This window comes from Amblyomma americanum, chromosome 10 (assembly GCF_052857255.1).
Source record: "Amblyomma americanum isolate KBUSLIRL-KWMA chromosome 10, ASM5285725v1, whole genome shotgun sequence".
In the NCBI taxonomy this organism is placed as follows: domain Eukaryota; kingdom Metazoa; phylum Arthropoda; class Arachnida; order Ixodida; family Ixodidae; genus Amblyomma; species Amblyomma americanum.
In genome coordinates, this window is record NC_135506.1 from 89,713,219 (window position 1) to 89,727,112 (window position 13,894).

Below are 13,894 nucleotides of genomic sequence, written 5' to 3' on the forward strand. Positions count from 1 at the left end.
ATTTGTACACAACTGCGTACATTGCGAACTCATTTTTCTCAGGGTTTGCTTTAGTTGTCACTGATTTATTCATTTCAATCCCATTTAGCATCCATCGTCCTCTAAATAGGGTGCTTTTTATGGTTGCAGCACGTATTTTTCTGGCACAATACAACAGCATAGCAACTGCTTCAGTATGTATGTTTGAAACAATACCTAGATCAAAAATTGGAATGCTTGTTCTGCTTCGTATTTGGCATTTCTGTTTTGGTTTTTAATGGTGCGCCAGCTCTCTTCAAATGTAATGAATTGCAGAGTTGTAGTCAAGTCTTCGGGCCACATGGTCTGCTTTTGAACCCCGAAGTGCAGCACTCAGTGTTCTTGAAGCATAAATGGCCTTGAAAGGCTTTAACAAGGGTTTTCCTCACCTTGCAGAAGTTTATAGCATGATGGGCGCCCTGTATACTCCACTACACAGCTAAAGAATGAACCCTGTGGCGTGAAGTCTTCACGTAGGGGTGGTAGCCAGCTACCGTCGCTGGCTAGATTGCTTTTTGTGCATCCTGGAGACTTTTAGCTTAATAGTACCCTAACCAGAACACTACCGCTGTCTGTATTGATGCCTCCCATATGTTGTCTTGTGGGCGACATCAACATTGAATGACTTGCTTATTTTCTGTCTAATCTTATGCTTTTGTTTTTCTGCCATGTTCCTGCCTCTGTTGCTGCAATATCTGGCTGTATTAAATTCGAAAAAGCGGTTACCAATTTTATGTGTTCCCCCACTCTTCTTTGTATGCCTCCGGGCCTTCAGAGTATGGAAATAAATTAATTTCCTACTTGTCTGTAGTGCTCTTAAGTTTACTGTCATGTTTTTCTTCTCCTTCAGCTCTTCGGCTCATGGTGCCACTAGTCTCTTTAAATACTGCGTGCAAGATCAACTGGAATGCTTGGCCCCAAAACACATGTTCTGGCTTTGTGTGACGTGTGCTAGGCAATGAGTGTGCATACATGAATATTGAATTAAGTTTCTTGCATCATACAAATAAAGCTGCCGCGGTGGCTCAGTGGTTATGGTGGTTGGCTGCTGACCCGAAAGACGCAGGTTCAATCCCGGCCGCAGCGGTAGAGGCCCGTGTACTGTGCGATGCCAGTTCACGGCAAAGAACCCGAGGGGGTCGAAATTATCGAGAGCTCTCTACTACAGCATCTCTCATAGCTTGAGTCGCTTTGGGATCATAAACCCCATAAAACAAAGCAAATAAAGCAAGTATCTTGCACATTGCATGTGTCTTACTGTAATATGGCGTCACCACCGATATTTACTCTCTACCTCTATGTTCCTTCCCTGCCCCTTTGTGGAATAACAGGTGAAGGAACTTTTCCTTATCCGACCTCTCCACCTTTTCTGGCAAATATCTTTCTCTCTTACTTTGAAGCTTGCTGTACTGTTCTTGATCAGGCATCTAAAGCAGCTGCTTGATTTTATGGTAGGTGCATAACTGTTATTTTACAACGAACAAACTTCAAGACGCTGCCTGACTCGTGTTGCTTGTGTGGACAGCAAGGGAGGTGAGGCGGCCTGTAAGTGCTCAAGAAAATAATTTTGCCCCGCCTCACAGAATGTTGCGCTTACTTGCATCGCACATATAGTGTAGCTGCTTCTGTGTGGTGGTCGTGAGTGTTACGCATTCACTTTAACAAGTAGAAAAAAATTATGCCTTTCTAGGAAGGGAAAAACAAGCAAAATTGCTGACAGCATTTGTAATTTTTATGAAGTAATATATGTGCCACTTACATCACAAAAGTGCATGCGTGGAGGCTTGCGAAGCAAAGGCTTGCGAAGCAAAATATGAGTACATGACTGAATTTTGTGAGGGTACGCTCTATTCAAATTATGTTGTGTGTGTGGGGGGGGGGGAGGTTTCGCTTTGTTTTATGTTGTTTGTTATTAACGGCTGAAAAGAATCTTTTTTTCCCCCGGCTTTGCACATTTAAGTTGATAATAAGGGATGCGCACTCGGTGCGTTCTCTTTGACGAGGTTTACTCTGATATTCCGCGCTTTGCAGTTTGGCTTCGTGCGCGGGTGCATTCAAACATGACTAACAACAGTCTGGTGCAACGCGTTGCCTAAAATGTGCACATCGGCTTGCCTTGCCAAGCATGCATTTCAGCACTAAACACATCTTCGAGGCCTTCCAAGCGCACACAGATACAACTCCGCTGCACCCTGCTCTCTGTTAAAGCCGATACGTAGCGATTAAAAGCTTTAGCACCCTTGCTGACATGACGGTAGCTGACGCGGCGCCTAGGAAACAGTGGGCTTCCGCAGAATTTAAAAAGCTCTAGGTATGCGAGCGTTGTCTTCGGACAGGGACTGCTGGCCTGCGCTGATTTAGGCGCCGCTTCGGGCGCCTTTTCAGCAGTGGCGGTACCACTCTAAAAATATAGCTCTCGTTGCTTCCTTTCCTGTCCCGGACGAGATGACTTTTCCCCCACAAAAACTGCCTTAGTCTCAGTTCCTGCATTCCACTGTGGCTGGTAAGCGAATGTACGAAGCTGTCGTCTATCGTTATGAGGAGCAATCCCACAAAGGCATCATGGCGGCCAAAGCTTTCACTTCCCGCTCTCATTTGGCACGTACGCCATTACGAATACCCTGGCCCCATTCCTGATGTTCGCCAGCTTCTCTGCGCAAAAGTACGCACGCGTGTGACGCCGCTCGTGACTCGCGGGTACGCCATCAGTTCACTTCGACTGAAAAGACGTCTAGGCTGCGCCCTCGATCGCACCGCCGCATCGAACTCGATGAATCCTTTGACAACCAACGTGCGAGTCTTTCGCACTGAGTAGCCTAAGGGCATGCCCTTAGCTGCTGCCGGACATCCGACATGATACGCAAGAGGCCGCAACATATTTCACTCCTTCGCACTGCCCCTCGACGCGTATGCACCGAAGATTGCAACGCCGAGGCTCAGCGCTAGCTCCCGGAGCGGCGTTCTGTTTCGTACTTGGCGCCAATTGTAGCAGACGACGGTATTTATTTCTAGATCAGTTTTTACTTTTTTTTTCTCTTCACGTAATCAGATTCTGTGGGTACGTAACCTGGCACCGCCTTGATGGTTACGTCACGCCTACGTCACAATTTGAACAAAATGGCGAATTGTAGAGAATAGGCCCCCAGGTGGCACGTGGAAAGAAATAAACTTTAATGTAAGCCTTAAGAGGAAAGGTTTCACGAACACATGAACAGTAAAGCAAACAAAGACAACACCCGCGGAAGACAAAGGAGAGCTTAAGGAAAACAACGTTCACTCAGCGTTCAATGTTCGTCAAAGTGTTCAGCTTTCGAAGTGTAAGCTTGATAGATGGTGCGTCGGGCGAGGAGGTGTGGCGGGGCGTCTATGGGCTCCGGTCGAGGCCCTGACGGAACACAGGCATGGCCCCCAGGCAGGTAGGCCGGGTAAGCAGCGGTGGAGACAGACGCGCCCCGTGCTCTGAGGCTGCCGGATAGGAGGGGAACAGCGGCGCCTGGATCTGGTGGCTCAGGCTGTCGACGACGGCTGTCCAGGTCTAGTAGCCCGGATGTCTAGGGCTGAGGCCCGAGCCTGGAAACCCGGGGAGCCAACAGATCTCGAACACGTCCGTCACCGACCGCGTTGTGGTTGTTGTTGTTGCCTAGGTCCCATGGCACATACCCACGACGGGGGATTGGCCTGGTTTCAGTGGGGAGACCCCATATAATACGAAAAACTGGAGTCAAGCTTAAGATTGTGCCTTTGGTGAAATTTCAGAGTAATATAAATGAAAAAGAAAAAACTAAATATCGGGAGAGAATATATGAGAATTCAAAAATGAAAGAATGAAAATACCCAAATGCCTTTTTTAATGCGGAAATTTTCAAAACAATTACCAAGAGAATCTGCCGGTAGCTGTTATATAATTGTGGAGGTAATCGCTAACTTGATGCAATGCAACACCCCTGGCGCTCGCGCCGAAAGAGAGGAGGAGAGGAACCGACAAGTTGAGACCCAACTTTGTAATGGGAATTTCCAGGTGTGTACTCCTCTGGTGTGCAAACCTTCTGCAAGAGAGTAAGAAATGCTCCAATGTCTCTACTTCACCACAAGCCGCACAGAGGTTTGTGGGACTGAGCACGCATCTACATAAGTACAGATTTAACCGGAGAATCCTGCACCGCATGAGTGTCATCGTTACCTCACACTGCCGGGTTTTACACGCACGAGTCTTCGATGGGTACATTAGATGTTGGTAGTCGACAGTAGAGAGTAAGAGATCGTTGCATGCGGCGGTTATCAACTGAAAACGCTGAAATGGAGTCATTCCAAAAAGAGCAAGATTAGGGACGCTACTGGCAACTGGTGAATTTATAGCTGCTTTTTCCAAAAAGTCTGCTGCTTCATTTTGTACAATACCTCAGTGGCCTGGTATCCAAACGAAGCGCACCCCTTTCACCCATCCAGGAAGAAAAAAGTTTAGTGAGCGTCTCAAAAAAAAGCGTCTCGTGTGGACTCCAGCGCCAGCAAAACAGAGAGACAATCTGAGAGGAATATCACCTGAGAAACGGTTGTGGGAACTGCCAAAGCGGCCAGCCCCAGAGCTATACACTCTGCTAGAAATATGGTTGTGTAATCCGGGACTCTGACCGAAAAGCTCCACAAGAAAGACTCAGAGAAAATACCAATCGCTGCTTTCCTGTCGACCCCAGACGCATCTGTAGCAATTACAGTATATGGCGGGTACTGGGCAAGGTGATCCAAGAGGATTCCAGTTAATATCCTCGCAGGCAGATCCTTCGCAATAGGTGGAAAAATGAAATCAAAAGTAATATCCATAGGGGACGCTGCGCAACTAACTCTGCATACAAAATTGAGATCCACACCAATATTGGATAACAGATTCTGAGTGAATATAACCTGGGGTAGGCGGAGCCTTGGCCAATGAGGAGTGAGAAAAAGGGCTAGGTGCAAGATGAAAATAGGAGGAGCCACACCAGGAGCAGACTCAAATGCTCGTAAAAAAGTCCTGGCAGTTAACAGAAGAAAACGGGCGTTAAAGTCGGGGATACGAACCTCCAAGTACAGAACTGCGGTGGAAACTGATTGAGGGAGACCTAGGCAGAGATACAATGCGCGCCTTTCTAGCAGCAGCAACGGATGAAGGTTATATTTAGGGGAGCGAGAAAAAAGTATGCAGCCAAATTCCAAATGGGTCTGACATAGGCTTTGTAGAGAAGAACAAGCGTATCCCGGCGCATACCAAATTTCCTATTACTTATCCGTAGTAGCCTACCTAGTGCACGCTCTCCTCTCTCCACGTTAGTTTTGATGTGGGGCCGCCAATCCAAAGTGGCATCATAAATGAAGCCTAGATACCTCAACGATTCTACCTGAGGTATGATGTCCGAGCGATAGCGTAGTGATATATAAAGAGGTATCCACCTGTTCTCTCCCGCACGCGCTCTTCTCCACGTTCCACTTCCGCTTTTTCTTCTCAAGTGTCTTCACCAGCCCCAATGTGGCGCAAGTTCCTTACAGACCACAGGCACTCCAGAAAGCTGGAAGATGATAGCAGTGAAGGGGCAGGTGGGCTGACATAAGCATTGGAAAACAAAAGTGCACAATGAAGCTTTTCACATCTTGGGCGAGTGGTTTCAGCATCTATTCGACCTTCAGGAAGAGACTGTGCAACACGCTGCTGAGGAACTGGGAAGTATACTGGCAAACACACTCTCAATGAAATGGCAGCCGGCGGGTGCACTTATTTGGAACTGCAGGCTTCTGGACGCACACAAGTTGGCCAAGTGCACAATATCACACAGTTGCTCACACACTTTCAGATGTTTGTTGTGCACTGACACGTCATGATAGTGGCAGCAGGAACAGTGGCTGATACGACTCTCCAGGCCAGCATGGTGAGTCCCCGATAGATGCTAGAGTTTCCACCGCAGCTGTCGCTGCAGCATCCCTAGATACGCCTGCCTCTGGAGATGGGTCGTCCTACAGAGACCGAAAATACAGTAGCCCATTGCTCTTCCCTGCAGGTAGGTGAGGAGGGATCCTGCGTCTACAAGTTAGCCAGCATGCAGAGGTGCCCATTGTTATCTGGGTCAGCGGCGGTATCGCCTCCACCCTCTGCTGGTATGGGCGCATCCAAACAGTTGTTGTGAACTGTGGCACGCGCAAGCACCAGAAGCGTCTTTTCAATGCTCTGACACAGCGCTCAATCACAAATTGCCTGAAATCATGCGGCGTGTTGCGCAGCCTTCTTATGAGTTGGGTCTCTGATGCTACGCTACTGGCGCAAGCAGCCATAGTCCAGTGAGTAGACATTTTCTTCTGTTTAACAAAAAATGTTGCATTTAATGATGTCCTTTCTCGGTGATTTCTACACCCTTACAGGAAGCTCTACTATAAAATGGATACTCATGCTAAGCGGCCGACTGCCGGAAAACGCATGATTGAACTGTATAAGTGAGCACTGCTGTAAGGTCAATCTTCTTCCATCATACTGATATAAATGATGCGCTACTATTGCCTACACAACACAAGCTTCACTCACTCCTTTATCCCTTCCATTACGGCGCGGTACAGGTGTCCAACGATATATGAGACAGCGTCATTTCCTTTCCAGAAAAACCTATTATTATTATTATTATTATTATTATTATTATTATTAGCTGTACCCTGAGGAGTAGAGCTCTCGCTCTAAAACTGTTGTGCTGTTACATTGGCCCGTACAATATTTTTCGTCGAATCGAAAACCTTGACTACGAGGTCGTCCCCGATGACACCTCAGCGGCGCCGTCCACGCCCAGAAGTTGAACGTGTGTGCGCCTGAAGGCTAATTATAGACGCTAATGGGCTGTGTGTGCATTCTCATTGTTTATTTTCCTCTTCTCAGTGTTTACGTTGATAGTTTTGTAGCGATAGCTACATTACGATAGCATTTCAAGCCTTCAGCGTGGCGGCGCGACAACCTGTGGCAGCGCCACCACGCTGTCACATGGTTCGTCACGTGGTGCGGAGCAGCTGCCGGCGGCGCCGCTGCGTTGCTGATCACGTGATTCGTCACATGATTGGTCACGTGACCAAGTTCCACTCAGCCAGCTGTAGCTATCGCGTCCCTCCAGGTTTAACCAGAGCTAAGCCAGTGCCAATTTTTTTGGTTGGAGATGTGCAGAGTTATAAATTTTCAAACCCAACTAGGAAGGCAAATCTGTCACATCTTCAGTTTTCATGGTTTTTTGTTTTTGGTTAGCGATGTGCAGAGTTTACTGCAAGTCTTCAAAGCCAACCAGAAAGGCAAATATGTCAAAATGTTTAGTTTACAGTGTTTATTTTTCTATCCTTTCTTTTTGCTTAAATTATCTAGCCGATGCTTTGGACAGAGGGTAGAAATGCCGGGAAATTTTGTACTGTTCTTTCATTGTTCGAGGCTGCCGGCACGCGGAATTATTGTTTTGTTTGTGATGCAAGACGTGACCAAATATATCTCGAATGATCGGAGCCTGGCGAAACCAATTCTGCGTTGTTCGAGGCATTTGTGGCTTTTTTCATGCCTTATCTCGAAAGTTCGCTGTGAGCTTTAAATTGAACACAGCCGGGACCAGCGGGCATTCTGTTCGACGGCCACTAAGAACGCTTGCGGCTATCACCACCGCCGTGCCATTCAGTTTTTTGTGGACACAAGTCAGCCCAATAAAAAGTCCGTTTTGAACCACTTTTTTTCTGTCTTCCGGACTACCGGATTGCCGTCATCACTTCGTGAAAATAAAAATACTTATGGTTTATTATGTAACATATGTACTAATTAGTTCCGCGTATTTTTTCTTCCAAACATATACCAACCAGCCGATCTCTTCATACCGTTCAGTGTAATATTTGTAAAACAGAACCACATACCACTTAAATTGGCCGAGCACTTGGTCCATGCGGTGTTTGAACACAGGCAACCTGAAATGCCCAGGTCACACTGAAATTATTTTAATGCGCGCCTGAAATCTGCTTCCGTCAGCCGCTTGGGGAGCTACAAACGCCAGACCACAGTCTCGACTATTAGAGGTGTGCGTTAGATTGATAGCATCCCTTCCCTAGATGCTCTGGACCCAGCCCAGTTAGCTGACGCACGCCACGTGTGGCTTCCACAGAGCTCAGAAGGTCATGAAGATAAGTGGAGGCAGATGGAGTGGAAAAGCACTAAAGCCCCCTTCCTCCCCCCCCCCCCCCCACACAAAAAAAAAGCTCGCCGCTCTCACCAGGCTGTGTGTTACGGCACTGCGATCGACACGCCAAACATCATTGCAAGTTGCCTTTGTCCGGCGCATTGCGCAGTTGGAATGGTAGGCGGTTTATTTGAGGAGGCCATGTCGTTTGAAAACGAAGTTTTTTTCTGCATCGGTTTTGTCTAAAAGCTAGTTATTGCCCAGATATGTGGCTCAGCCTAGTTGAAAGCTAGAAATCCTGTATCGTGCCCATGACGTCGTATATATTGCGAACAAGTATCATGCTTGGTGACTCTGATATGTTTTGTGCTGAAGACGCAAAAACAGATTGCGCGTCGTTTCGTTCACTATAACAATAGGAGAAGATTATCAAGAAATGTATACAAGACTTGATATAGGTTTTCTCTCAGACACTGCTTGTTAGAAAAAACCTGCTCAGTAACTTATTTGCAATTGTATTCTATTTATCTAAAAGTGAAAGATAGATATTATGCTCGAAAGCTGTAAGCTTGTTGCCTTGAAAAGCACAATGGAGGTTAGGTCGCCATTTACCTAATGACGCGTTTCCGCTTACACAGCATGACCTCGATAGCGTTAGAGGCCCCATTAAAATCAGGCTTCAGAGTTGGCATTATCGTCCTTGAGAGCGATAAGTGGTATGGCGTAGGGTGGCCCACGCAGCCACCTCTGGAGAAGCAACCTAGGGGGTCAACATAGCACACGTAACCCCACACTAACCACACTGGCTGCAGCAGTTAAAATAATGATTATTCGGGTGTGCTTGCTCAGGAAGAGTAACTTGGGTCACCCAAGACGCACCGGTGACAGCGCCTACCATCTCAGGGCAGTGGCACATCGCTTAGCCACTGGACCGTTGCGCAAGGACTAATATGAGGACTCCGAGGGATATATTAATGTAAAGTTTAGAATGACCAATTCCGCATATATGGGCACGAACTCATTAACGCTATCGCATCATATCCATAAGGCAGATCTCAAGTGTCCCCTGCAATTTCATACGCTTTAAATATTTCAGTGCTTTCAGCAGAGATGATTTTCAAGTTCGATCACCCATGCAGCCTTTTTAGACGAGCTGTAAAGTAGGATAAAATTAACTCTTTTTTTCAGATGCATTTAGCTATGAACAACATTACATGTCTCCTCTTTTTTGCGTTGCAGTGCAACCCGCACGGGCATGCATGGATATGCTCTAAAAGATACCGGTGTTTCCGCGTCAGCTATGAGCCCATGAGGGGAACGTGCCTCGAGACGCGCCTTCCGCTGCCTAAGGGCTACCTTCCATGGAACGACACACCTAAAGGGCCTCGTAGAAGAAACAACCATGGAAAGGCAACATAAATGTTGGAAAACCTTTGTATGAAATCATAAATGCATCTTATACATCATATACGCAGTGCAGTATTTTTGGTTCATTTTTTTGTGAGCATAAAACATCATGTGTACAGGTCACGCAACAGCGTTCTATAAAATGAAAACTTCAGTATGCATTTTGACTCCGGGAGGTTAACGCACTGTCGCCCAAAAATCGCTGAAATTTTGTAGAACCTCGCAAAGATATAGTGAGAAAGAAAATGTTTGGGTTTTTATTCATTTTTGAATATTCAGAGCTCTTTTCGTCTTCTACACTGCAAGGACGTTCAATTGATGATTACTGGGTGGTATAAACTCATTTACAGTGCTTTACTAGGAAAAAATATATGTAAATATGACAGCTATTGTTATTTTTATGAATTACTTCTATGAAAAGAGAACATGTATGCACTTCACTCTCGGCATATGAAGCATAACAACATTTAGCATGTAAATTGAACAGTCGTGAGCAATATTAGGGGAAACAAGCTTTCCACGCAAAATTGCACAAAATTCCTCACATCTCCAATAAACTGCAGATCTACTGGTTGTTATTATACGCCAAGATGAAGCTTATTTCGCAAACAGAAAAAACTGAAGTCATGAGACATGATTATGAGTAATCAGTAAAACCCGCCGCGGTGGCTCAGTGGTTAGGGCGCTCGACTACTGATCCGGAGTTCCCGGGTTCGAGCCCGACCGCGGCTGGTGCGTTTTTATGGAGGAAAAATGCTAAGGCGCCCGTGTGCTGTGCGATGTCAGTGCACGTTTAAGATCCCAAGGTGGTAGAAATTATTCCGGAGCTCTCCACTACGGCACCTCTTCTTCCTTTCGACTTTCACTCCCTCCTTTATTCTTTCCCTTACGGCGCGGTTCAGGTGTCCAACGATATATGAGACAGATACTGCGCCATTTCCTTTCCCCCCAAACCAATTATTATTGTTAAATCAGTAAATGAATGCTCAAATTTTGATGTTTTTCATAGCGCTCACCATTGTACGAACAGATAACAGACGGCTAAAAGAGAGAAGTCAAAATTAGATTTTTGGTATAAAAGTTTTGCAAGTTTTCAAAGCTGTAACAAATGGCGCATACAAATGTCTTGTTAAGCGCAAAGTATAAACTTAACAGCATACCTTGCAAAATAGTGAAGCTTGTTTGCCAAGTACTCTTATCTGGCTGCCCATTATTGGCGTTTAATCTATAATGGGCATTGTAATGCATTTAGCACACTTGAGCTTAAAAGCATTAGGTGCATCTTTTAGTTTATTCAGAAGAAAGTGACTATTCCTAAACTGCATCGTATAACTTTCCACATGTTCCAGGTAACTCTCTCTTTAATGAGGTGCGCCAGCCTTGGTACCGCATGGCGGAATAAGTTATGGTGCCTCTTCCCACTACTATGGCCGCCAGAGCTGGAGCGAAAGTTTTCGCATGGTTGGCTTGAAACGTTGGTGTTCACCTGTTTTATGTGTCATCGTATTTGAGGCAACAACAACAACGACGACAGCTGTCATTATGGTCCCAGTCGTTTGCAGTGCATATACGATCCCTGTGCGTCGGTGTATGATTGACCCCTATTGTCTTCAGGCTTTCACAGACATTCGTGGAATCCCCTCTGTCATGAAGCGTGTTATGTGTGAAGGACTGTGCTGTTGTCTCTTCCTTGCAGGTCCGCAGTCGTGGCCGAGTGTGATGCCGGGACAACAAAGACGAAGTAAATATCGGAGGAGCGGGGAGAAGAGGACAAGGAAGTGACATCAAAAGGCTAAGCATTCGATCGGGCGGCCGCGTCTCAGCTTGATTCCTTTACGATAATAATATATTTAACATCCCCTATGCTCCTTGGATTCGGTGACTGTTGGCTTTCGCCAGGGATTCAGCCACGGTAGACACCATCTCGCCAAAGATTTTCACTGCCTGTTTCCAGGTGGAATTTCGAGGCCTGCATTGGGATGAGTTGGCGATAAAAGTTAATGGAGAATAAATTAGTAATCTGCGAATCGCTGATCATAATGCATTATTAAGTAGCCACGAGAGCAACTGCACAGCATGATCAGTCAGACAGGCAGAGCAGGACGGCGAGTCTAAATATTAATGTGCAGAAAACCAAAGTAATGCTCAACACTGGGATGGGAACAGCAATTTATAATTGGTAGCGAGATGCTAGAAGTGATAAGTGAATACATTCACTAAGGGCAGGTGGTGGCGTCATATCAGAATCACGAGATTGAAGTAACTAGAAGAATAACAATGGGATGCAGTGCATTTGGCATAATGAATGACAGTTTACCAGCACCACTAAAGAGAAAAGTATAGAACACCTGTATCGTACCGGTACTTACCAATGGAATTTAATTTCCTTGACAATCGGTCGCACAATTTAGAATTGCTTTTCTCTGAACGGGATATTCCAACACTGCCTTTTGTTTATGAACGTGTCGGAGAATATGTCAATTCTTTATTCAGTTTGCTAGTAAGTAGCATCAGATTGAGCCTTTTACGACTAGGGAAAACCATTCACTGAGCTTCCTGCACGTTTATAAGTTATAAAAACATAAACCAACGTGAAGGAAAAAAACTGCTCTCCTGTGTGACGCATATTCTCCCACTTCGTTAACAAGACGGTTCCTAAAACCTGCACAAGTGTCTATGTCGACTGCAGGTGATTGCTCCAAATCCACAAGCGTGCTAAATCCACAACAGTGCCCTTTTTGCTTGCCGACATTGTTGACAGAACATCGTCTCTGCGTACGCTAGCTGGCTTTAATTAGATAAGGCCACGAATATATAATAAGAATTGGCGGCTGCAGGCGAGCAAAGAATGTCGTAAACGAGCCTTTTGTCTCTTCGTTTTTCTCTGCCGCCAGGGTCGAAATATATTGCCCTTTCAACTATGCGCACGTCTTGCTTCGCTAGGCAGTCGTTCTGCTTAGCATACGTCTCATTAAAGAGTAACGGAGGGCTGCACTCCGGGAAGGAGACTATGTATACAGAAGCGAAAAGGGGCGATTCAATAATTTGATTAAGCAAAGCTATGGTCAGCGGCTAATCGGCACCCAGTCATCTAAGCAGGAGGGATAAGAAATTTGTTGCGATAGGCAGGAAAACCAACACTGCATCAATAGATGAAGCACAAAAGCCTTTGTGTGTTTCTGGCTAATTGCGACAAATAGAAATGAGGATGTGTGTTTTCTAACGCGCACTGCACAGTATTATCGATTAATATATATATACATAGAAGTATCATTCACACTCTCCGCAGCCAAAACGATAACCGTGCCTCAATATAAAATAAACATTCGGCACAAACTCTTAAGACTGCTTACGTGTGGGAATGAAAAAGCATTTGTGTCCCTGGGTACCCCTGTATTACGACGAACACACACACTCGTGCGTGTGACATCACACGAAACGCTGTACGATGAACGGTTGCGTCACAGTTATGATACGAAAGTATGGGAAGGCATACAGTGGAAGGCAGATATGTCGTCTTTTCGAAATTCTGTCTCAAGTTACCCTCCAACTTGAGTATCAAAGGTAAGCTCTCTGCAACGAGAAATTGCACGGCACCACCTAGAAAGCATTACGACAAACGATTGCCTCAAGCTTTTCCTACGAATGCCGGGAAAACTGGTGCCCCGTGAATATCGTCCAGTGGTGAGTATATAAACACAAATTCGATGCACGAGATTTTGTCGGTGCTCGGCCAGCGGTGCTCGGCGGTGCTATTGCCATCGCTGGGATTTTCTGAACCATCTACGAGTGCACACACGTTTGCCGCTGGCTTTCTTCGTAATCGCACTAGTCATGATTTGCATGAATAAACTAGCCTCTCCTTTGCGAAGAGCATGTGACCTGTACTAGGTTTATTTGCAGTTTTTTTTCGTTTCTATTGGGAGCAGAACGGCTCCGAAGCTAAGAAAGACTGAGGCCTCGTACAATTGTCGCATTAATGTTTAGACTCTACGAACAGGTTGCGCTTTCAATGAACTTTTAAAGAAACAGCGGATATGGCAAGCATATAAACCATGTAGCCCAAAGTTTGACTGCTTTGATGTTCTGCTCCTTTCCGCGTTTGCTTGAGATAACAGAGGTACCGATACGCGAATAAAGTGCAAACACAAGCATTGAAGAAATTATGAAATGTCAGCCGTAAGGAAATGTGCATGAATGGCTCGCATTGACATCTTTTCCGGGAAGCTGTTGGTCAGCTCAACGCTATTTAGAAGAACAGCATGGTATTATGTACGAAAATGAGACCACCACCCATACGTCAATGTTACGTGTATTGTAGA